We start from the raw sequence: 21578 nt of genomic DNA on the forward strand, positions 1-21578 counted from the left end.
AGAACTTCCTGCAATAATGGCAATGTGCTATACCTGCACTGCCCAATGCAGTGGCCAAGAGTCACAAGTGTCTTTTGAGTACTTGGCTTGTGGCTGAAGTGAGGAAATACATTTTAACTTTTATTTGGTTTCAGTTACTTTACATAGAAATAGCCACAGGTAGCTAGTGGCTACCTGATTGAATGGCAAAGCTCTAGAGAGTGCAGGGTTCACTGCTGCATTGCCCAGAGGCTGGCGTAGCATGTGCCCTTAGAAAATATTGATTGGATAAATATCTTTCAAATGACTGAATGCGGATAATTCACTTTGAATCTTCCTAAACTACACCAGTAGGAAGAAATCCCTGTGCATGTAGGAAGGCTTGGCGTCTGTGACAGCCGGAGGACTGGTGAACACCATTTTCAGGAAAGAGAGAGAAGAAGAGGAGACCATCAGATTTGCAGGCATTGGACTTCCCTGGTGACACAGTGGTTAAGAATCCGCCTGCCAATGCAGGGGACACAGGATTGAGCCCTAGTCCAGGAAGATCCCACATGCCGCGGAGCAACTAAGCCCATGTGCCACAACTACTGAGCCTGTGCTCTAGAGCCTGCGAGCCACAACTACTGAGCCTGCATGCCACAACTACTGAAGCCCGCGCGCCTAGAGCCCGTGCTCCGCAACAAGAGAAGCCTGCACACATGAAGAGTAGCTCCCGCTCGCCGCAACTAGAGAAAGCCCGTGTGCAGCAATGAAGACCCAATGCAGCCAAAAATAAATAAATAAATTTATTTATTTATTTTAAAAAACCAAGATTTTCAGGCATCATCTAAGGGAGAGAGTCTGAAACAACAGACCGTGGTCTATGTCTGGGGGAAGTTGAGGAACACTTATCTCCTCTCCAGTTTGTTGTATTTTATTTCTCCTTCAGCGATTAGGAATCAAGCCCTGAAAGTGGAAAGGAAACTGTGGGCTTGATGGCAGAGACCCCCAAGGAAGGAAGGAAGGAACTGGAGAGATTGTATCACTCATCACAGCAACCCTGAGGGAAAGAGACCCCAGGAGGTAGACCAGGAGGCAGGAAGACGGCAGTGCCTTTGGGCTTGTGCGGGAAGGAAGGGAACAGAGCTGTCACCCTGGGGAGTTGACAGTCTGGGACTCATTCAACTCAGTTATCATCATAATCCCTACTTTGAAGTTAAAATCGGAGAACCGAGAATACTAATTCTTTATTTTCCTGCCTATGGAGTCTCTCTGGCCTAAGGCTCCAGCTGTTTCTCTCTTTCTCTTACAGGCCTAGTGTAAATTCATCATCATCATCAATATTTAGTGAGCAGGTCCTGAGACCCATGGTCTCAATGGATTCCATCAGTTAATCCTTCTACAGAGCTCTGAGAGGGATGATCTTAGGTAACATTAGGTAACACTTATTGACCATTTATTATGTGCCAAGCTCTGCTCTAACTCTTTAAATGTTCACAACCGCCCTGCTCCCCATGGGTAGGTGTAATTATCATCATCATCATTCCTCAATTTACAAATTAGGATCCTGTGACCTAGAAGTGTGGAGTAGCTTGCCCGAGACTGTAAAGCTAGTAAGCAGCACAGTTGGTATTCAAACCCCAGGCAACTGGGCTTTAGGAATTACATCATACTGCCAGGCTCTGAGAGTTACCTTATATGTATTAATTCTTTTAATCTTCACAGTAAGCCTATGAGATGGAGATAATTATTATCATACCCATTTTATAGGTGAGGAAACTGATGCTTAACAAATTTAGGTAGCTTGTCCCAAATTATACAGTTGGTTAGGGCTGGGGCCAGGATTTGAACCTAGGTAGTTGGACTTCAGTGGTCACTCTCAGCGCCACTAGGGTGGATCTACTGGGTTGAATGATACCCCCCTGCGCCACACCCCCATTCAAGTCCTTCCCAGAACCTCAGAATGTAACCTTATTTAGAAATAGAGTTATTGCAGATGTAATTGGTTAAGATGAGGTTATACTGCAGTGGGAGGGGGGCTACATCCAATGTGACTGGTAATCTTATAGGAAGAGAAGAGACGCACAAGACACCCAGGGGAGACAGTCATGTGATGATGGAGGCAGACATTGGAGTGATGCATCTATTGGGTTGGCCAAAAAGTTCGTTCGAGTTTTCCATGGTACTAAAACCCGAACGAACTTTTTGGCCAACCCAATACAAACCAAGGAATGCTAAGGATTTCTGGCAAACACTGGAAGCTAGGACAAGGCCAGGAAGTATCCTCCCCTAGAGCCTTCATAGGGAGCATGGCCCTGCTGATGCCTTGATTTCATACTTCTAGCCTCCAGAACTCTGACAGAATAAAGTTCTAAGTCACTCAGTTTGTGGTACTTTGTTACAGCAGCTCTAGAAAACTAGTGCAGTGGGATACACATTCCAGGATGGAGAAAGTACGATTCTGTAGCTTGCTGACTAAAGAAGCCTCAACTTTGGAGTGTTTCCAAAAACTAAGGTTAAGGATATAATTTGGTGATGATGGGGGAAGAGGTAAGAGAGTAAAAGGGGGATCCTGACTCCCCACTTTAGTGACTGTGCTTCCCCCACACAACCAGGAAGGCAGAGAGCCGGTTGGTCTGTGCCTGCCCTTAGTTATCTGTTAGGTTCAGACTTTGGAGCAAATACCTAATGCCTGGTGAACTTAAACACATTTTTTAACTTCTCTAAGCCTCTGTTTCCTCCTCTGCAAAGGTGGTGATAACAGTATTCTTTAACTTGAGAGACGCTATGAGGATTAAATGAGATAATACAAATTATGTCCCTGGGTACCCATAGTAAGCCCTCAGTGAATTATAGCTGTTATTCTTCCCAGAATTGGCACAAAGACTGAGGAAAGAGATGGCATCAGGCCTAGATGGCTTATGTTCTGGGATGAACTCAATGATTGGAGGGTTGAACCTGCAGTCTCCAAGGTCTTTTCTGGTTTTATAATTCCCTGCCTTTTCCTGGCCCTTCTCAGATTTAAGAGCTGGGATCCGTGAAATATTTTTACTATACATACCCTTACTTTTATCTCCTCATCCAGTAGGTGGCAATAAGTCTCCATCATTTTTCTTCATCCAGCATTTGCTCTTCAGCCCTGCCGCGGGCTGTGTTGTGGGATGGGACCATTGGGAGTGGTGAGAACAATTGAGATTGAGGGGGCTCCCTTGGGAAAAATTCAGCACCCCTCAGGGCACCAATAGGCATTCATCCCCAGGGGGACTTCTCTAGAGCTCTTCTGATAGGGTTTATCCCCAACACAGTAAGCACAGATACAAAATTTATAACAAAGACCTTCTGTTTTGTTCCCAGAACGAGGATACATTATCTCCCTAAATTCCAGAAGGGATGCAGTCCTAAGGGTCAAGATGTGAACCCCATCTGACTGGTAAATCTCATGTCTCAGTGCATTTTGGACCCACAGTGTGGGCATCACTTGGGAGCTTCTTAGAAATGCAGAATGTCGGGCTTCATCCCAGACCCATTGAATCAGAATCTGCAGTTTAACCAGCCACCCAGGTGACACATGTACTCCTTAAAGTTTGAGAAGTTCTGGCCTATAGGATTTCAGAAGGAAACGATTCCTCCTGCCAGCCCCATAATTAGTTCTCTTTAATTCAGCGGAGAATGATAAGTTCTCATCGTTACCATGTGTCATATTTACAAAGAGCGTTATTATTCCTAGAGTGTATTTATACACATATATTGTCCTGTTTGATTGCTCTACTTTTGCAGCAATACTTTACTTTAGCTCAATCCCACTGACAGCTGAGGAAAGGAGGCTCAGAGGTGCATGGATACCCAGGAGTAGAACTGAGAAGCGAGCTCAGGTTTTCCAAAGTCCGTAGTGATTGGATTTCAAAGCAGTAATAGAAATAATAGCTCACCTTTAGCGCTCACTATGTACCAGCCTGTATGCTAAATGCTAAGTGTATTATTTCATATAATCCTCCTGGCAATTCTAAGGAGAGGGTACTCTTATTGTCACCATTTCACGAATGAAAAAACTGAAGAGTAGAGAGGTCGGCAAACTGGTCCAAGGCCACACAGCTGCTAAAGAAATAACTGATTTAGAAGCCAGTATGACTCCAAGCCTCAGAGCTTAAACACGCAGTTTATAATCTCCCTGAGGGCTCTGTGAATTTCTTGTATATATGTCATTTTGAAACACTTGCCTATGATTATAATGTACATTTGAGTAAATCATTATTTTGAGCTTAAAATTAATAACTATACGAGAACAGTTTCTTCCCCAATATTTAGTACCCTCTTTTAGTACCTATATTAGTTTCCTAGGGCAGCCGTAACAAAGTACCATGAACTAACTGGATGGCTTAAAACAACAGAGATGTATTCTCTCCCAGTTCTGGGGGCTAGAAGTATGCAATTAAGACATCCGCAGCGCCATGCTCCCTCTGAAATCTGTAGGGGAGGATCCTTCCTCGCTTCTTCCTAGCCTCCGGTGGTTTGCCGGTAGTCCTTGGAGTTCTGTGGCTTGCTCCTGCATAACCCTAATCTCTGCCTCTGTCTTCACATGGCGTTCTTTCCTCATGTGTCTTCTTTTAAGGACATCAGTCATGTTGGATTAAGAGAACTTCCTACTCTACAATGACCTCATTTTAACTCATTATATCTACAATGACCCTATACCCAAGTAAGGTCACTTTTTGAGGTACTGGGGGTTAGGACTTCAACCTCTTTTTTGGAGGGGACACAATTCAACCTATAACAGTACCTCATAAAGTAGAACAGTGGCCAGGTGTGTGGGTTCCAGAACCAGAGTGCCAGGGTTCATATCCTGGCTCTGTCACATAAGCTGGGTGATTGAGAGTAAGTTACTTAGACTATCTGAGCTTCATTTTTCCCCTCTGTAAATCAGGAGAATCTCATGGGATTGTCATGAGTTAATACACCTAAAGCACCTGCCTGGAAAGGTGTTGTAGTATAAACCATTGGTGCCCTCCCAGATCCTTTACTAGGTTGTGCACCCATTCTGATCCATGGCTAACAACTCCAGCCTGTGAACTTCTGTGGAGAATTGTCTTTGGCTGACAGGAACCACCTTGTTGGAGATGCCTGGGAGGTTGACCTCTCTCCCTTCCCCCCTTCCCAGTTTACTGACCTAGCCTAGACTTCATCTGAGACCACATCCTTGCTCAGCTCTTTCCTCTTGCCTCACTCCCATACAGGTCCTTCCTGAGCACGTGGCCTCAACAAGTCACATGCATCTGAGTCCCTGCCTCAGGCTCTGCTTCTAGGGAACCCAACTTGACCCAAGTACCCAGGATGAAAGCATTAGATTGATGTTGTTATTATCATTTTCAAGGAGCCAGGACTTAACCTCCCAGTCTTCCTGCCTTTTCCACGATTTCATACTGCGATTATGTCTTATTTTTCCTGCCATTAATCTTGTAATGCCAAGGATGGCAAAACTTTCCCCACACACACTGACTGATTTCTGGGTTGAGATCATCCCAGCTACATGCAGGGGAGGCTGCTTCTTCACGGCTCCTGGCCACCTCTGAGAGTGGAATGCTTCTCTTCACTTTATCTCAATGCTGGATTGCTACAGGCTCTTCTTTACTTCACTATGACAGCCTATTCCTTAGTGCTCCCTCCTCCGACATGTGTATAGAGAACAAAGTCTGCTTTATAATGGGATCAGGATTAGTAACTGTTGTTGGTTTAGGCTAACACAGTTCTACCTGTCTGTCCCCAGGTTGGCTGGGTACATGTTAGCTCTGCCCACATTATCATCATCATTATAATCACAGCTACCACTTAGAGAATGACTGTGCCAGTCAGGATATAGTATACGGTAAGTCCCCTACATACGGACATTCAAGTTGCAAACTTTCAAAGATGTGAACGTGGAGCTTACTAATCAAGACCTGGTGGAATTGGAGGCCCAGAGAAAGGACGAAGAGAGACAAGAGGAAGAAAAAGTAACTGAAGAACCGAAGAGATCCACAACACAGGAAATAGCAAGGGGATTTTTCTTTATTTGAGGAGGCACTGATAGTTTTTGAGGCACAGGACCCAAACGTAGAACGGTACATGAAGGTTGCAGCTGCTGTTCAGAATGCAATCCAGTGCTACCGTGTCATCCATGATGAGAAAAAAAGAGCCACTACCCAGATATCACTGGATCGTTTTTTCAAGATGGTAGATAGAATTGAATCCAGCAAGGAACCAGAATCTGTGCCATCAACGTCAGGCGTGAGTGAAATTGCAGTTTGCCCTCCGTCCCTTATTGCTGACGATCCTTCAGCTCTACCACCTCCCACCTCCTCTCCTTCCTCCAGTCAGTGACTCTTCTTGCCTGTTCACTTGATGCCAGCCCTTGTATGCCAGCTATTGTAATATACCACTGTACTTTTCAAGGTACTGTACTGTAAGATTAAAAATGGGTTTTTTGGGTTTGTTTTTTATATATTATTTGTGTGCAAAGTATTATAAACCTATTACAGTACAGTACTATATAGCTGATTGTGTTAGTTGTGTACCTAAGCTAACTTTGTTGGACTCACGAACAAATTGGACTTACATACGCACTCTTGGAACTCTTCGTATGTAGGGGACTTACTTGTGTATCACAATAACATGGATACTAGTTCTAACCCTCAAAATCTCTTTGGAGAGTGACATCTCGTTTTAATAATGAGGAGCAGAAAGTAAGAGAAGTTAGGTCACTTACCTGTGGTCATGCAACGGTTGAGTCAGACTTTGAAGCACAATCATGTGAGGGAACCAAGTGCAACTCTCAAGTTCCTTGTTGAAACTACATTCTCTATAAGCACTCAAGCCACGAACCACTGCTTTTCTCTCTGTGAATTGCTCCTTTTTTGTTTCTTTTTTTATTCAGATATAGTTGAATTGCACTTTTTTTTTTAAATTTTTTTTATTTTTGGCTGTGTTGGGTCTTCGTTTCTGTGAGAGGGCTTTCTCTAGTTGTGGCAAGCAGGGGCCACTCTTCATCGCGGTGAGCGGGCCTCTCACTATCGCGGCCTCTCTTGTTGCGGAGCACAGGCTCCAGACACGCAGGCTCAGTAGTTGTGGCTCACGGGCCTAGTTGCTCCGCGGCATGTGGGATCTTCCCAGACCAGGGCTCGAACCCGTGTCCCCTGCATTAGCAGGCAGATTCTCAACGACTGCGTCACCAGGGAAGCCCTGAATTGCACTTTTAATAGCTGGTGTCCTAGTCCCTTTCCAGCAAGGTGAATTGATATTTTAACTCCTTGGATCTTTCTTTTCCTTTTCTCTCCAGCCTGATCTTGGAGTTTCCTCCAATCTTTTTACTTCTACTTGCCATCTGAAGCTTCTTTAAGCTTATGCACCACCACCACAGCTCCCCCTCCCATTCCTCAAGCCCCAGGAAAATTCACACGTATTATTTACCCATTTCCTTTTGTCCCCAAGATTTCAGTTTCTCTAGCATTCCACTTATGTCACTCAAGTTCCATTAATCATAAAATCTGCATTTTCAGACCTACATTTCAGTCAAAGCACATGAGATTCTTGCTTGTCATAGACATTGAAAAGGGGGGTATAGTGGCCATGTCATTTATCATAGTTTATTTATAATGATGCCTTGGGAAGACTTCATTAATTAAGTTCCCAAACAAAGCCTCCTTCCTTCTCCTTCCTAGTAGCCCAACCGTTCATTAGAATTAGATTATTTTGAAATCACACCTTGGTAACAACCTGTGGCGGATACCTGAGTTACTTAACAAATCACAGGAACCCTATGAAATTGCACAGGAAAGGTTTTGCAAGTGAAAATACTCACTAATGAATCCACCAATTACAACAGTTCCCATCAGACATCCTTTCCAGATCAGCTCTGGTCTCCTTCCTCTTGTATTACCCAGTGTCTCTGTGGGTGGGTGTCAGGCTCTTGATGTTTTATGAAGGGTGAATATCTGATAACTGCAAAGCAAATTCAATATAAGTCAATTGCAAAGTGAAACTGGAAATACTGTAAAAGGTGTAGGATTTGATGAAGTCAATGGAATTGAGGTTGGAAGGACATCTGAGCTGCACGTATGCTGTTTGGCGAAACAAGACTGGGAAGAACCCTTAAAAATTAAAGCAGTCGACAAGGATAAGGACATCTGAGCTTCTTCAAGAGACAGTGATTAGAATATCCAGTGCTTAAGAGAGTCCCTTGGGAAAAATGAGGAAGACTTTAAATATTTTTCAAAAATGATTCTCTCATTTGCTCTTGCTGTGAAAGTTAAATACGAAATCAAGAACGCCCTACTGTGCAGTCATACAATTGTGTGGAAAAATTACGCCAGAGGAATCAGCACATGATTTATTCTTGGTTCTGGAATAATAATGACGTAAATTTTATCAAATATAAGCAAAAATAAATCAATTTTTATAACTTTCATTTCAGTTTTTAATACAGAGCCCCCGATAAACCTGTTTTTCACTATTTACTATGACATTTTGCTCTCCTTTAAGTAGGTCCATTCCCTGGAGTCAGTTACCCTAGGAGATCAAGGGCCGTCTAGGTACCAGAGTCCCTGCCCACAGGGAGCTTATGGTCTAATTGGCAAGGCTTCCCTAACACACTGGGGACAGGGCAGTGATGAGTGAGAGGGTTCCCTTTGCCAGGTTGCAACAACAGTTTAACTGGGGACCGAGGGGGTGCAAAAAGGAAGGAGGAAATGTCTTCCACTTCCAGTCAAGATCTGCAGAATCTTTAGCCTTGTCCCGGCCCCGCCTGCTGCTGTCAGGAACATGTTGACAAGGCTCTTTTGTCGGCTTCCTGAGGGAGCTCGTGAAAAGCACATAGGGAATTCAGCAAAACACCGGGGCTCTCACTGTTCCTGAATGAGACAGAATTAGAAAATGGCTTCAAACTGAAAACTTAATTTTCAATTAGTGTACATTGGGGAAGGAGCGGGAGGGATTAAGGGATGGCAGCTTGTTTGGTTAACACGCTTTTTAGAAGACATGCTTGCGAGCTATTAGTGGGCTTCCTCTTTCCCTCCCCCCCGCCGCTCTCGTGCTGCTCCCTCTGTCATTTGGCAGTCCCTGTGGCTGGCCTGCGTCCCCGACTGACTCAGATGCAGATGGCAGCAGCGGTAGCCACAGGAAATGGGATGCAGCCTGTCACCTCTGAGGCTGGCTCGTGTGTGTCATCCTCGCTGTGGACCCTGTGAGGCCACAGGTGAGTTTGTCACTTCTAAAGATGCATGGGCTCCTGATGGCTTTAAAAAACACATTCAGGGGAAAAAAAATTTTTTTTTCTCTCTCTCCAACATGTTGGATCCTAGTATGAGGCTCACCATTGGGCAAATCTACTCAGTGTGGCTTCAAACTGTGGGATGTGGGATGAGAGAGAGGGGCTGAAGGTGGGAAGGGTGAAGTCTGCAAGAGTGGGTGTGAAAAGGGGGGGAGGGGGCGTGGGACGAATTGGGAGATTGGGATTGACATATAGACACTACTATGTATAAACTAGATAACTATAGACACTACCGTATATAAACTAGATAACTATAGACACTACCATGTATAAACTAGATAACTATAGACGCTACCATGTATAAACTAGATAACTATAGACGCTACCATGTATAAATTAGATAACTATAGACGCTACCATGTATAAACTAGGTAACTATAGACGCTACCATGTATAAACTAGATAACTATAGACGCTACCATGTATAAACTAGATAACTATAGACGCTACCATGTATAAACTAGATAACTATAGATGCTACCATGTATAAACTAGATAACTATAGACGCTACCATGTATAAACTAGATAACTAATGAGAACCTACTGTACAGCACAGGGAACTCCACTCAGTACTCTGTGGTGACCTAAATGGGAAGGAAATCTAAAAAATAGTGGATACATGTATATGTATAGCTGAGTCACTTTGCTGTACAGCAGAAACTCACACAACATTGTAAAGCAACTATATGCCAATTAAAAAAAAAAAAGAGTGGGTAGGAAGTTGGGTGGAGGAGGTGGCAGAGGCTGCCCATCAGGGACAGGAGTGGCTTCATCTGTCCTCTGGCGCCTTCTTTCCCATCTTTAGACACAGTTCTCATCCTCTTCTCTCCCTTTCCCCCTTTTCCTAATCGGAAGCACTCTTCCAGGCTCAGTGTTATGGCACCCACAGCTGGTTCCCCTTGGTTAGCCCTTTCTCTTCCCAACACTTAGCTACCTGTGATGAGTTAGCCGTGGGGTCAGGGTCTCCACAACGTGGCCTCCGTTAACCTGTGAACATGTAGCGCAGTGTGTTTACCAGCACCCTACCTGGAAATCATTAATTCAGCCAGCAGAGCAATAATTTCATTAGGGACTTCCTTCTGTCATTAGGAGGCTAGAGAAAGTGCGCTACAGTGATTAAACATGCCATTTCAGATGTCGCAGGCAAGGCTGTGATCTGCTTGGCAGGCGCCGGTCACCTTTTCATCTTCATTCCCAGATACCGCGAAGCTGGCTGCAAGTGTTGGAAGCAAGTGGTTCATTTTTGTAAGAGACATGGCCGCTGGCTCTGCAGATCTGTCACTAGGGTTTTCCTGACTTCTTCCTCGACCTTGGCTCACATCCTGGCCTCAAGCTCCTGGTGACATCTGCTCCCCACAGATGGGCCTGAACAAATTCCAAGTGCCTTTCCTTAAAGCCCTCTGCCTCGCTGAGTGTAACCCGAGGCTAATTTCCGCAACCCTCTCTCAAAGGTACCAGCATCTTCAACCACCACAGGTGGAATCTTTCCCAAGGTTAAACTCCTCTCCAGAGAGGCGATCACCACGCACTGTTTCTTCATTAGTCTTATTTCTCCAAGGAGCTGTTCTTCTTAATCCTCTTTCTCTGTCATCCAAGCTGTGGCCTTCCAGCCAGTTTCCAAGAAGTGCTGGATTTAATGGAAGAAAGGATGAGTGAGAAAATTAGTGCTCAGATGCTAACACAAGCTTCCAGACTAACCAAAGAAGAATGGGAAGAAGTTTTGAAAAACAACTTCTGCTAGACAGACACCTGTGAATCCTGATACCCCAGAAGCAGTTAACTTAGAGAAATGAAACTGGAAGTTAGGATTTGGGAGCTTGAAGGAGTCTTAGAAGTCTTGTGATCTAATACTTGTATTTTATAAATGCAGAAACCCTAACTTAAATAGGCTAAAGGGCCTGCCCATGTTACTAGCTAGAGAACGGTGGAGGTAGTTCTCCAGTCCAAGGCCTGATACTCTTCCTGTTTCCTGCTTTATTCACCGAACCACACAGCCTGTCTCTTCTTTCCCTCTGTGAAAGCAACTGAGAAAGTTTTTGGTGAAGGTGTCAAAACTCACCTACATATGATTTTTAAAGATGACATTATGCTTCTTCTCAGGATTTAGGAGCAATCTAAAGAGAGCTCTTTTGGTTGCAAGAGATGGAAATACAACTTGTCAGAAAGGAGAACTGATTAGCCCATGAAATCTAAGGGAGGCTGGCTAATCAAATCCTAGAAATATGGGGAATAGAAAAGACTAGAGCAAGGGCTGGAGGATCACTAGTCCTCTCTTTATTTGTTACTGTGTCACCTGCATTCTTTCTCACTAGAAACTGCTTCTTTTTCTTTTGTTTCTTTTTTCTTTTTCTTTTTTTACAAAGGGAGGGGAAGCATTGCTGCCAGTGGTTCTAAGTTTTATGTCTTACAGCTCCTACCGTGGGAAACAACTTAATCACACAATCTATGGCTCAATCCTTGGAAAGAGCCTGATTGGCTGGGGGTGATAGGAGGAGTCAGGTGGCTTCCCCTGAGCCAATCAATTGCAGCCAGGTGGTTAGGATATCATCATGGCCCTGTTTGAGTCTGGGGCCCAATCCAAGACCAATCATTAGTGGTCTTAGGGTTGTGATCTGTAAGAATGTGGCTACTCCTATATAAACCTCATGGTTAGAGTTTGTATGTGGGGAGGGTGGGCAGGGAATGACATTCCCACCAGAAAGCAAAAGCTGGGTAGACAAAATGATAGCCATTCTACTGTAAAGCATAAACCTGTCCCCTCTCATTTAATGAATTCTGTTTCACCTTGATGTTCATCTCTATGGAGATTCTGAGATGTCACAATTTAAGACACAAATTTCTGTTTTTTTAGTGTTGCCAACCACCTTTCCAAATATAAGGTAATAGAAGTTGGCAAAAATATAAGGCAAACAAAATGCTCGTTGAAAGCGTCTCATTGGACTGGTCAAATTTGAAAAGGAGAAGCATAAATTTATACCCTGCTACAGTTTAATTAATCCAATCCTTGAACTTAAAAATTACAAAATATTTTTTACTGTTGAGTTTGTTCATTATTTACTGCTGTACTCCCCAGTTCTGGTTATAAGCCCTTCCATTGGTCTATCTTAGAGTACCCTGAGGTCTCAAAATGACATTAACACCTTTATATCACTGGTGGGATTTGGGAAAGTTCATTTTTTTTTCTTTTCATAATGACTCCTAGATTATAGCACTTATCATAAAGTGAATATAAGTTATTGCTGCTATGAAACTATAAATCTTCCATTCCTTCTCCAAGTTTGTATTTGTGGCTTTTGTAGCTTTCCTGATGCAAATGGACATTCTTCTGGTTCTAGTGATTATTTTATCCCTTTCATCAGTGAAAGTACAATTAGATCAGCAGTTAATAGAATAAGAATCATGATAACATCAACACTTATTGAGTGCTTCCAATGTGCCAGTTACTCCCAGTTTTATGTGTTTTAACTTGCTTGATCCTCATAACAACCCCAGGAGTTTAGTAAAATAAATATTCCTCCCTTGTAGATGGAGATAGTAACCCAGATAGGTTAAAAGTCACTTGCTCAGGGTCCCACAACTAGAAAGTGTCAGAGTTGGGAGTTGAACGTGAGCCATCTGGATTTGTGGTATGTGCGTTAAACCTTCATGCAATTCCACCTCTTAAGTGGCTAGACACTATTATGGGACTTAAGGAGTTTGGAAAAACTTGTTCTGCTTCCTCAAATACTTTACGTACCTGTTGAATAATGACTTTGATTTAATTCAAAGTATTTGTTTTACCATTAAAAATAGAAATAAACCTGGGAACAACATCCTATTAATTTTGATTAGTAACTTACCCTTAAATTTAACTAATGTTTCTTAAGTGCCTACTATGTGCTGTAACTCATTTACCTGCTGCTACATTAGTACCACGAGGTGGGTGGTATAATCTCCATTTTAGTGAGGAAAAGAAGGCTTAGCTAGGTTACATGATTGCCAAAGTCACAGGGAAATAAAGTGGGCAAGTCAGGATTTGAATCAGGCCTGCCTCACTCTCAGCCTAGCGCTTGCTATCATACTTGTAAATAAAATGAATCTGTCAGATGTTTGCTGGCTGTCACCACAGGTTTAATAGGGAAGGAAGGTGGAAGGTCCATGACACTGGGTCCTTGCAGAGATCAAAGTGGGATCCCTTGAAAAATCTGAGGAGATTGGTGTATGAAGTACGAGAAGGGCAGATGTGAGAGGCTGTCCTAGAAAGTTCCAGTTCCCTCATTTTGCTGCCCAGAGAGAAGGGAAATATTTACTTAGCTAAGATTTTTGGAAGGCTCTGGCAACTAGGGTGTTAATATTCTGTGTAGTCACAATTACGCTGTAACTACCAATTATGGGAAAACTCATCATTTTACTGTAATGTAATTACAGTAAACAGCACCAGTCATGTCACTGCAAAGACTGGGGCAGCCACTAATTATCCGCTGCGTCCAGACACCTCTGCCTGGATCAGAATAATTGGTGTGATGCAGTTTTGCATGTCAGGGTTGGCCCCAGTTTTCCTCAGGAAAGGGTTTCTTGCTTGATCTTCCCTTGTGTGTGCAATTCAGCTGTGTTTGTGACCTGGAAGCAGATGAGATGCTAACATCCCCAATCTAGGTGTGTCTTTATTTGTCTCTCCTGTCACTGTTTCTCGGGACAGAGAATGAGAATAGATAACAAACGTTGAGGGTCTCCCATATGCCAGGACTGTGCTAAATATTTTACATATGTTTTGTTATTAATTCCCAAAACAACTCTGTAAAGGAGATATTAAAATCCTCACTTAATAGAAGAGAAAACTATGGATCAGAGAGGTGAAGCAACTTGCCCAGAGCCATAGAAGTAGCAAGTCATAGAGCCCAGGTTCATTCTTTTTCCAAAGCCTGTGCTCTTTCCAGGCCTCCCCACTCCTTCCCAGTAGGTGACTAATAAAAATTTGTTGAATGAAGTTGGAGGAGGCTACACATTTTTGCATGTGAAGATGATCTTTTCCTTTCTAGTCTTTTTCACCAACTTCTTCAGAATTAGATCCCTAGTTTGGTTAATTTCTAAAAAATTCTTCTTTCCTTCCTACATGATAATCCAATACTAATTCTTTCCAGTATTTGGAGAGTGCCTTCCAGTGGCACGTGTGTGTGTGATGTATACTTTTTTTTTTAAAAGTTAGTCAGTTGTGAAGTTGATCTGAGTGAATATCCTTGGGGAAGACCCAGGTCTTAGAAGGAAAAACTGAGCTGCTGTGGGGTGCAGAGGCCCAAAGTTATGATAAAGCTCAAAAAGATCTTATTTTCTTCTTTTTTTGATGTTTGGATTTGGCAGTGATCTGATTTAAAAATCAGGGGAGTGCAGCAGATGGTATGATTTATAGTCACATATAAAATGCTTTTCCCAAGTGATTTGGAGGCCCTGGTGGGTTTTTAAGTTATAAGAGCTGTGATTATTTTATTGTATTTTATAGACACTTATGTAGTGTTTTGGTCATCCCTGACTGATTTCTTCCCCCCAAAAAAGCAGCAGAGGCAAGAATAATAGGCACCCCTATTTAAGAGATGGGGAAACTAGAATGGAAAAAACAGATTCACGGACTTCCCTGGTGACGCAGTGGATAAGAATCTGCCTGCCAATGAATGGGACATGGGTTCGAGCCCTGGTCCGGGAAGATCCCACATGCCGCGGAGCAACTAAGCCCGTGTGCCACAACTACTGAGCCTGTGCTCTAGAGCCACCAGCCACAACTACTGAGCCTGCGTTCCACAACTACTGAAGCCTGTGCACCTAGAGCCTGTGCTCTGCAACAAGAGAAGCCACGGCAATGAGAAACCTGCACACCGCAATGAAGAGTAGCTCCCGCTTGCCGCAACTAGAGAAAGCCTGCGTGCAGCAATGAAGACCTAACTCAGCTGAAAGAAAGAAAGACAGAAAGAAAGGAAGGAAGGAAGGAAGGAAGGAAGGAAGGAAGGAAGAAAGGAAGAAAGGAAGGAAGGAAGGAAGAAAGAAAGAAAGAAAGAAAGAAAGAAAGAAAGAAAGAAAGAAAGAAAGAAAGAAAGAGTACCCAAGGTGCTTTAACAAACAAACAAACAAAAGAACAGATTCACCTCGGGAGGCATCAGCACAGGTCACCGCATCGTGAACTGGGGCCCTGAGAGCCCAGCAGGATGGAATTTAGCTCCCTCTCCACAGAAACAGATATTATTACAGTGGAGGTAAGCACCTGGCATGTACCTGCTGCAGGATTGGGAGCTTCCTGCTGACTGATGGGCTTCACCTTTTTTTTTTTTTTTTTTTGAAAATTTATTTTTTTCTTACAATTATATGACTGAGGTCCCTGTATTCTTTTTTTTTTTTAACGTTTCTTTAATTAATTAATTAATTAATATTTATTTTTGGCTGTGTTGGGTCTTCGTTTCTGTGCGAGGGCTTTCTCCAGTTGCGGCGGGCGGGGGCCACTCTTCATCGCGGTGCGCGGGCCTCTGTCGCGGCCTCTCCCGTTGCGGAGCACAGGCTCCAGACGTGCAGGCTCAGTAGTTGTGGCACACGGGCTTAGTTGCTCCGCGGCATGTGGGATCTTCCCAGACCAGGGCTCGAACCTGTGTCCCCTGCATTGGCAGGCAGACTCTTAACCACTGCGCCACCAGGGAAGCCCGGCTTCACCTTTTCAAATGAATTTTCTTTGCTTATATGAAGTCTCCTCAGAGAGGCATTTTATTGGCCTCTGTGGAGTCAGAGAAGTTAGACTTTTCTGTTTGGACCTTAGGATAGTTAAGTGAAGTGGCAACAGGACTCCTTAATTAATATCTAGAAGAGGGAATTGTTACTTTGGAAAATCCCTCAAGCAATTTCATGGAGAGGGTAAATCAGGTAAATGAGGGTGCTGTGAAGTACCTACCCTTCTACCAGGAGAGGCTGAGGAGGATGGGCTGAGCCGGAGGCTGGAGGAGAGAGCATTTCAGGAAAATCCAAAGCGTAAAGACGACCCCAATGGGAATGTTCTTGGCACTGCTGTGGACCCTGGAATAACCAGACATCTAGATAACAATGTGAAATTTTCAGAGTTAACAATTTCCTCTATATTTTGATCTTAATTCAAAAATTCTTATCTACTTTTTATTCTAACAATAATCAATGCTTATGATAAAATTCAAACAGTCACAGGGGATATAAAATAAAAGTGAAAGACTCCCTTCTTACCCCTTGTTCTTCTGTCACACCCTTTAGGACTAACACCTGTAAATAGTTTCTTATGTTATCCATCTAAGATCATTAAAAAAAAAAAGGATATATTTATGAGTATATAAATCATGCTCACATATTTCCACAGCTTGTTTTTTTTAACTTAACACTATATCTTGGGCATTGTTCTATATCATTAACTATAGATTTACCTTGTTCATTAAAAAATTATTACAAATGATTACTGTGCATGGATGTACCTTGATTTACTTCCATTCCTTATCAATGGGCATTTGGGTGGTGGTCAGGGTTATTTTTTTTTTAATATTTTTAAAAATAGTTGTTGTTATTGCAAACAATGTTAACCTGCACACTCTTTTGTACCAGTCCAGTTTAGAAAGAAAAAGAGGAGGAGGTCACATCCATTAGGAGTTTTCAGCACGTTAGGTAGGAGTATCTTTTCCCCATGTTTAGAAGCCTTCTTCTGTTTGGACTTCATTTTCTCCTAAATGTATTTTTCTGTACTATAACTTTATTTTGAGTGCATTTTGATGAAGCCAGTGGTGCAGAAAGGAGAATTCACCTTTCCCCGACTGGGCTCCCACTCACCTCCTTTCACCCATCACCTGCCACCTGCTCTTCATCCCGTGTGACGTGTAATAAATCTCGATGGTACCATATTTCATGTACTGACTGAATTTACTTTCAAATTATTGTTTATTACTTGTAGAAACTTGCCTTCACTGTTCAACTGATGTATCATTCTATCTGTGCAAATTAGTTATCATTGGTTAGGATGCCATATGTTCTAATTTTTTCCATTAAAATTAATGAAACTATTGTTTTATTTAATGGTTTTTCACATAGAGGCAGGATCTTCAGGAGTAAATGAGAGTCATTCCGCAGGGGATGAGTGTGCTGGATCACGGCCTGCTGAACATGTCAGGGAATATGACTCTCCGTTTTTATATCAGTGGCCCTGTGTGCTAGCACGTAGTAGGCCTTCGGTAAATGTTTGTAGAATGAATAAACACATTCTCTTCACAAAACTGCAGGGGAAATGTTTTCAAATAGACATTGCAGAGATTGTATGGCACCATCTCTCATCTTCAAAGTGGATATGGCTTTGGGCATTTCCTTATTTGAATTGGCCAGAAGCAATGGAGCAATATTATTAAAAATGAATGTTAGAAATGCACATATTGGCTTTGCACTGGAATGGTTTAATGTTGCTCTATGGTTTACTCAGGATTCTTGGGAAAGGAGAAGCACTGGGTACCTCGATGGGTTGCTCCATGAGGCAGGTGAAAGAAATACTGGAGTGACTGTGGAGTAGGAGGGCTGGGGGAAGCGTGAGACCCTGGAGAACCGTTGTCAGGAGGGGCTAATCAAGGCTGCAGGGAGCAAGCACTGGAAAGCTGTGGAGCTTGAGAAGGGGAGCAAAGTCGAGGAGCAGGTCGGTGTGGACCCCAGGAAGCAAGGAGCTGCTCTGGATTTCTAGGGAGAAGGGAGAGGAGGGGTCAGAAAGGATGAACTTGTGGAGGTGTTAGGGGGGCCGATGGAAAGGCGGCTCAGTCCCAACAGGAGGCAAGGTCTGGGCTTTGCTTTTCTTTCTTTCTTTCTTTCTTTTTTTTTCTGTAATTTGTTTTTTAATTACTAATAAAATTGAGAATTTTTCTTCTTTTTTCTATATATTTTATTAAAATTTTTTTTTTAATTTTTAGATTTTTTCAAGGCAAAATATATCTATATCTATATATTTTTTATATTGGAGTATAGCCGATTAACAATGTTGTGCTAGTTTCAGGTGCACAGCAAAGCGACTCAGCCATACATATACATGTATCCATTCTCTCCCAGACTCCCCACCCCCCGCATCCAGGCTTGGGCTTTGCTTTTCTAATGAGAGAGAAAAGTGGACACAGAGGAAATTAGAGACACGTGGAGAGTTAGGGACACAAAGAGGACAGAGAGAGAGAGATGAGAGATACATAGACCAAGAGAGAGAGAAAGAGACAAAAGGAGTGGGGGGAGGGAGGGAGGGAGAGACAGAGAGAGGATGAGAATAAAAGAAAGACAGAAAAAGAAACCAAAAACGACAAAGACTGAGACAAAGAGACACAGGGAGCGTCAGAGAGGACGCCGCTTCCCTGATGAGAGCAGGATGTGATGGCACCAGGAAGTGAAGCCTATTAAGAACCTGATTAAACAGTGGGAGCCCCGCCAGACTTCATCTCCTAAAGAGGTTGTGTCCTTGTCCTCTAGCTGCCCGTTGGCCCTCGGATCTCTGCACACAGTGGTTACATGCTCTCAGCCTCCAGCTGACTGACTGCATAGACCCAGGCTAAAGAGCCACAAGCCAAATAGAGGCACTTGAAAGAGGTAAAGGTGTGAGAAGCCAGGGAACTGGGACCTTGGTCATAAGAAGGAAACACACAAGCCATCCATCCACCCAGCCAGCCAACATTTGCTCCTTTGATGAGGTGGCAGGAAGTCCACAGCTGTGAAAGTACCTCCAGAGCCCTGTGTGATGTTTCCCTGAATTTCTTTTTAAATTAAAACCCACTATTAAGGCACAGAGTTTCCTTCTTTCTGGGTGTAGGTCAGGATGGGGATCTTCCTGTTAGATTTTGGGAGTTCAGATTCTTTCTTCTGCTTCAGCTGCTAACTGGCTGCCCTTTCGCCACTCAATAAAATGACAAATCAGAAATGCTAACAGGGAAAATCTAGTGCTTTACTTCATTAAAACGTGGCAGGACCCAGTGGTATGGAAGGCCCTGCTGCTCCCAGGTTCGGTGAGTGGGTAAAACATCCTGCCTCACCTGTCTTGCTGGTGACTCCGTGACACTAGCCCAAAGCTCCTTCCATCCCAGCTGGAGACAGAGCTGCCCCGATTCTGGGGACAGTGGCACCAGCCCTCTCTCCAAATGGTTATGAAGAAATGTACCTCCCATTGCTCTGCCTCTTATGTCAGAGGAAGAATGGAGGATATTTGTAGGAATAAGCCATTTGTGGTTTTGTGAAAGTGAGCACTTCAGATGTGAAAGCTTATATTTTTTGGTGTATTCCTAAAAGTGGGTACAAACTGTTAGGTCTCATCTTTGGAGCTCAGCAGAAACCAAAAGGCCACAAAACACAGGCAAACATAAAACAAACATTTGTATTTTGGGCCTGAAAGTGGTGAAGGCTACTTTGTTTTGCACGGGCCAGAAATCATCTAAGGAAAGAGGCCTCACAGCCATTCACGTTTTTGTATCTTCAATTTCCATTATCAATGAAAAGACAGTAAACTCTTATCCTAAACAGAAGTGCAATTAGATCTAATAATGAAATCATCAAGTACTACTGAGGTGGAACTTGGCAGTAATTAGTTTTTTGATACATAAATACAATTTCCAAATGCAATTTGTCCCTAAGCCCAGGCTGCTGATTCAATTCACCGTGTCTGCTATTACAAGGGAATGTGCAGGGAGTGTATTCCGATTCCTCAGGGCTGTGTCTCTCCAAGGAGAACAGAGAGAGTTGGCTGACATCTGAAATTACTAGTCAGACATGGAGAGGAGGTATTGTTTGTGTCTTCTGGGGATCAGGAGCATGGGGGGGGCGTGCCCCCAGGATCTCATTGACACGTAAATCACTCTATCAGAAGGCAAGCTGATGCTCTCTGCCTGCCTTTTCTCTATGTCTGTCTGTCTCTCTCCCCTTTCTTTGTCTCCCTGATACCACTCCTTCATTCATCTATTTATGTGTTCCTTCATTCAATGATTGTCTACTGTACTGTGTTAGGTGCTGGGATACAGCAGTCAACAAAGGAGATACAGTTCTTGGCCTCAAGGGACTGTTAGTCTAGTACTCAACATTAAAGGAATACTTGTTAGTTATAATTGTTGTAGTGCTATGAAGGTTCCTGTGAGAAAGTAAAAGAGGTCTCTATCCTAGTCTGAGGGTTCAAGGAAGATTTCCCTGAGGAACTGACAGCTGTGATCTGAAATATGAATAGGACTTAGGCAGAGAATCTAGAGAAAGCCATCAGGGAAGAGAGAAGTCCAAAAGGAAATTGAGTGCAGTAGAGAGATAGGGAGGATGCCAGGGAGGGAGGAGCAAGGAAAGGAGGAAACAAGTGGGCAGAGAGATGACCAGATCATTCAGGGCCCTGTAGCCCTTGTTCAAGGTTTTAAACTAGGAGTTCTTTGAACATTTTAAAAAGAGAGGAGCAACATGATTCTCCTTTTTAGTTGCCAGGCTCCTTTAAAGTTCAGTAATGACATCCCTCTTAATTTGCAAGATCTCTTTGATCACTCTTCAAGTCAGTTTCCACCGTCCCTCAGCATTTTCAGAGATTCCAGCTGGGAGGGAAGTTGAGTGAGTGACAGACGTTCCATCAGTGCCTTGTGACGTCAGAATTTCAACGTGCCGGTGCTTTGCAGCCCTAGCAGTCATAATCAAGAGTACTTCGGGCAAAGGTTAAAGATTCGTGATGTGGATTCATCAGATAGGAAGAGTATCAGCTTCTAGATGAATGGATATGTTTACAAAGTATAGGCAGAGAATGATACTTCCCCTCCCCCCATTACTCTCTTCCTAACCCAAATCTACCTAAAAAGTACTCAGATCATTGCTTTTTCTTCCCTCTTAATAGAATATAATTGCTAGGTCAGTGGTTCTCAACAGGGGCAATTTTGCCCTGCAGGAGACATTTAGCAATGTCTGGAGATGTTTTTGGTTAGAGCTGGGGGAGATGTTACTGGCCTCTAGTGGGTAGAGGGCAAGGATGCTGCTTAAAATCTCCAATGCATAGGAAAGTTCCCCACAACAAAGAATTATTCGACCCAAATGTCAATAGTGCTAAGGTTGAGAATGCTGGCTTAGGTCAGGGTGATATTGGGGGTCTCTGAGGAATGAATAAAAAGCGCCATGAGAGAAAGCCAGCTTTAAACATGTGCTAGGCTCAGAGAGCACAGAACCACCTGAGATGCATGCCGGTCATGCAAGAACATTCTTAGTCCCCTAACATCTCCTAACTGCCCTGCTCCACCCTCCACCTCCCAACCCCACAGCACCCTTGTGGTGGAGTCAGAAACCGCAGTTATCAAGAAGAGGGAGTAGGCAGGACGCGCAGCTTGGAGGAGG

The 21578-nt window shown here is 43.3% G+C and overlaps 1 long non-coding RNA gene across 1 annotated transcript in view; it reads left to right on the forward strand.

The window, feature by feature from the left end:
* Positions 1 to 671: 671 nt before the first annotated feature.
* The window catches only part of LOC309606595, a 58020-nt gene continuing 37113 nt past the window's right edge, over positions 672 to 21578 (forward strand). Inside the window, exon 1 of the long non-coding RNA XR_014231975.1 lies at positions 672 to 3391. This is a non-coding gene — a long non-coding RNA (uncharacterized lncRNA). The remainder of the gene's footprint in view (positions 3392 to 21578) is intronic.

This window comes from Balaenoptera borealis (genome assembly GCF_965194805.1).
Source record: "Balaenoptera borealis genome assembly, chromosome: 11".
In the NCBI taxonomy this organism is placed as follows: domain Eukaryota; kingdom Metazoa; phylum Chordata; class Mammalia; order Artiodactyla; family Balaenopteridae; genus Balaenoptera; species Balaenoptera borealis.